At 30.4% G+C, this 4,918-nt stretch overlaps 1 long non-coding RNA gene across 1 annotated transcript; it reads left to right on the forward strand.

The window, feature by feature from the left end:
* Positions 1–485: 485 nt before the first annotated feature.
* On the forward strand, positions 486–2,914 carry LOC143056843 (uncharacterized). The gene is made up of 4 exons (XR_012972535.1): positions 486–559; positions 1,014–1,559; positions 2,222–2,266; positions 2,896–2,914. It is a non-coding gene; the product is annotated as an uncharacterized LOC143056843 (long non-coding RNA).
* The last annotated feature ends 2,004 nt before the right edge of the window (positions 2,915–4,918 follow it).

The following is a 4,918-nucleotide window of genomic DNA, read 5'->3' on the forward strand; positions in this document are numbered from 1 at the left end:
ACATAATAACACAAGATATATTAAAGATTTAAGTATACGTTTGTGTTTTACCATATCTCGTGTACTCAACCCGCTGTGACTAGACATACTTTGAATAAAACAAAACAAAAACTACTTAGGAATCGAAAGATCTTTATATATAATATTGGCAATAATTATTTCTCATTAAGCATGTTTCGTGCATACCATTACCTCATTAAGCACCTTATCTGCGCATGTTATCCAACAATATCTTTCATCCTTTTGGATTAAAAAAATATAATTCTGATTTTAAAAGTTTTTATCACATAAGGTATATTGTAGCTTTTTCTGTACTGGAATACTTTAAAACAAAAATGTACAAACAACAAGAACGAATTGTAGTCAAATTTAAAAAAAAAAAGGAATTCGTAACACAAAACCCGAATATCAGCCAATCTAACTCAGCCTACACTTATTTTTGCAGCATTGTTATTCTCGTAGCGTTGGTCGTACTACTATCAATGACTATCATTGGTAACGATAGCGATTTGTGTTAAAAGATCGGGATTTGTTCTTGCTGGAATCTGTTGGACACATGGTATGTTTTCTATAATTTTTCCATAAATAATGGTATATTTTTACTTCGGAAATTTTTATATTAACTGTACAGCTATTATCTCCACACTATGTCTTGTATTTGATGATGTGATACTTTTTAATTGGCAATTTCTACAGACCTTGTACTTGCCTTCAGAATCTATAACTGATTTTTTATACTTGCATATATATGATTGTTACTGAACTCGATTAGGACAACGTGAATTGTAGACAGAATGCAAATTATCAGAACACAATAATAAAACATGAAAGTTCACAGAGGTTACTGAAATACATTCATTCAATATGACATATTATGAGATAGCCGGAGATTTGAACCTTTAATGTTGAATAAAAATATTTAATATAAAAATATTAAATAAAACACTTTCGTGAAAGTTAATTATAATATACATGTTCGTAATATTTTAATATCTTTACTATATTTAATAAAGGCAACGTACAACCAGAAAATGATGATGTACGACAAAATGACGTTGAACTTGGAGAGGCTTTGCTTAAGCACAAAACTGACAATGCCAATATCGAACTGATGACAAATAAGGGAAATAATGTGGCTGACTATCAAACAAGGGAGACCTCTCATCAATGTCCAACTTTCTCGCCAAAGCCCGAGGAACCGCGGGAGTCTGTTGATTCAGGATGCCATGAAGAAAATATATCCGATATAGTAGTGAATAACATGTATGCAGACCATAAAAGCTCAACTGATTCAGTATTCTGTAAAGAAGATACAGATATGTATGATTCAAAACAGCATGATAAAAACACCAAAGATTCACTGACATCCTCTGTATCATCTATTCACGATGAAACTAAATCAGAACATGATAGTGGAAGGAACATTCCAAAACTTTCCATAGACGTTTCTGGAATAAATTACAACACAAATAACAATTTGAATTTATCTGCAACTTGTAGTCCAGTCACAGTAAACTCTGAACCTCATACTTTTCAGCTTTTTACTTCGAATGTTCAAGGTATTTGTTCAATATTTTGTTTTTAAGATTTGTTACTTTGGGTGATACTTTTTATTTACATCAACACGTTTGAGTTGATTCAAATGGTCTCTTTTTTATTTAAGTGTTTAGTGTTTTTGATGTTATGTCTTTTGGCATTTTTATTGCAAAAATTATCTGATTTTGGTCATAATTCAATATGATTCCAACAACATCTTTTCATACTTTTAAACTGGCAAATTATGTGTTATATATATAGGAAAATGAGATACGATAACAAATGAGACATGTTTTTACCAATGACCAGTTGGCGAGCGATGATTATAGAACACTATCCCGTCACAACAATGAGAAAAATGCAACCTGTATGATCAGCTATACAGGAATCGATATACAAAAAATTAAACAATTCAAAATATTAATGAACATTTTCCCATTTCTTCTTAAACAAACGATTTCATCTTCAACTACACTTTATGCCTGTTTTCTTGTACTTCAAACTACTATAATTGAGATATAAAAGCAGCAACACAGCACGTTCTTCTTGTTGATATATCCACATATATATTTTAACAAAACAAAATATAAACTCACATGTAAAAGGTGTTTTTAGTAGGATTGAACTATCTAAACTACTAAACATACGGCAACAAAACATTGATTGCTCTTTGTTTGTTTTCCAGAGCACCAAGGGGATACTAGTGGCTATCAAACTCAATCTGAAAAAGGTGAGAATCATAAATCTTAATTGTCAGATTGAATTTAACCTGACAGCAATAGCAAGTGCTCTAATTCAATTAATCACTTGCTGAAATAATATGATAATGATTATATATACATTTATGTCCCACTAGGGATGCAGAAGATAAGAAAGTAAGTAAGTAAATAGATATAGGAAGTATATATACAACCGTTGTATGCAATATTGAAATAATATTTTACTTCGAAGATTTTGGATCAAAAGGGAATGCAGTATATGGGATGTTCTCTTTTTACAAAAAAATCGTTTAGCAGATTTGTTAGAAATAAAGACTATAATTAACTTAATTAATAATAATATTTTATGACGTGTCACGGTACTTTTCTATCCCAAATTCATGTATTTAGTTTTGATGTTATAATTATTATTCTCATCGGATTTTGTCTAAAGCTTAGTTCGTTTATGTGTGTGTTAAATTTTAATGTTGTGTCGTTGTTCTCCTTTTATATTTAATGCGTTTCCCTCAGTTTTAGTTTGTAACCCGGATTTGTTGTTTTATATCGATTTATGAGTTTCGAACAGCAGTATACTCAGTTGACCTTATACATAATGCAAACAATAGTTTCCTTCTGTTGAGTATCGTTTTATGTTCTGTAGACGCAGTACCTTCGACTAGTTCACAATCTGGGGAATACATGTCTATGCATGTTTCAAGTAAGTATAAAGTAAGTATACCAGATTCCGGTGTGGCCTCACAATACATTTGTTAACATACTGAACGGTCTATTTATATCTGTTACCGATACATGTTGAATAGTGTTACACTATATGTTTGAGCTTGAATATTGATGGATGTTTTATGGAGAGTAACAAATGCATGCTAACAGTTTTTATCCATTCGTTTGATGTGTTTGAGCTCTTGATTTTGCCATTTGATTATGGACTTTCCGTTTTGAATTTTCGTTGGAACTTTTGTGATTTTACTTTAATCCGATATATTGTTTTGCGAAACAAGAAAATAAGAAAAAAACATCAATGATTCCAAACGGTAATGAAGACAAAAAAAAACAGTCAAAGAAACATAACAATTAAATCGAAATATGATTAAACAAAAAAGCTTGGTTCAAACAACTGTTACAATTCATAATCGATTGATGACTTTTGAACAGCGATATCCTAATGTTGCATTTATTTAAAAATATAGGTAATGGGCATACAACTCTGGCAATAGGATGATACAACATAAATTTGTGTATTTTCTAAAGGATTGATATAAAAATAAAAGGAGAGATATGCGTGTTATTATTGTATTATTATATTTTTATCGTTCCAGCTCTGAACAGTAGAAGTGACACAAGTGAGACAATACCCAGTAATCTTGAGAACTTTAATTTTGAAATCAAAGGTCTTCATAGAAATAATTCAAATAGTATGAGTGGACAATCAGAAACAGATATGAAACATGCTGGTCCAAAGAGTGTTGACAGTGGGGTTTATAATATATAACATCATGCTGTTGAAAAAGACAACTAATACGCTAACGCCAGTTTATATTAGGGACAGATTCGTATCAATTGGCACTTTGTCTAGATTTGACTTTACTGTTTGATACGGTTGGATCTAAGAATATCTGACGCGTGTTTGTATTGACAGATCGGGTTTAACATGCGTTGTGTATTATGAGATCGAATTCGGAAATAAATAATGTTCTTTAAATCAATGCAAAAACCTTGATAAAAATACAATTCAGAGTGCGACAACTACGAAGGACGGAATGTTGGTCGCGTTATCCAACGATGTGTCCATTGCTTTAAAAGCTAACAATGCCGTTTATAATTTTGTGGACACTTGTACCGTAAAATGACGCGTCGAGTTCGATGTATAACTTTTCAATCATATTGTTATCATAATAATGAACACTAAATATCGATATGCATTTTTAAATGTTCTAACCCTAAATGAATACAACATTCATCTTATAAAATACCTTACTTGCAAGACCCTGTATTTTATGTTAATACATGAGAATATGGTGAGGGACTGTCGAAAGGTTTTAATAAAGATGATGTGGAAGAGTTAAAAGTGAAGAGAAAGACACATATGAGAAACAGTTATTTTCATATTTAATGATGTAATTATATATATGTAAATACATTTATAATAACTGAAACTAAAATCATTTGTCATATTTGGTCTTATGTGTTCCATTTATTATTAAAAACACTATCTTATCATGTTTATATCATTTGCAAAGTCCGCTTCCGTAGTTAAGTAGTGGTATGCATATTAACGTTCAATGAAAGTGTATTGCGTATACAAAATAATAGATAGTTTTGTTTCAATATAAAATATGTTATTATTTTAAAAGAACTTGAATTCGTCTACTAATATAAACAATACAACTACTCACATTACTACCTTAAAATAAATCCATTCAAATATTTTACTTTTAAGTGTATTGATAATGATGAGTAAAATTTCAAAGTATTGCTGTTGAGTTTATCTCTATTCTTCTTATTGAACATATACATTGAAATGTATTAACGATTATTTGGAGTGTCTATTTCTATTTTATTGTTGATCAACACGTGAACTGAGACGTGTCCTTTGTTGGCTTATATGTATGCTTATGAGAGAAAAAGACGAGAGAGCATGAAAAAAGAATTGCGTCTTTCATTAG

Source organism: Mytilus galloprovincialis, chromosome 13 (assembly GCF_965363235.1).
Source record: "Mytilus galloprovincialis chromosome 13, xbMytGall1.hap1.1, whole genome shotgun sequence".
NCBI classification, from domain to species: Eukaryota; Metazoa; Mollusca; class Bivalvia; order Mytilida; family Mytilidae; genus Mytilus; species Mytilus galloprovincialis.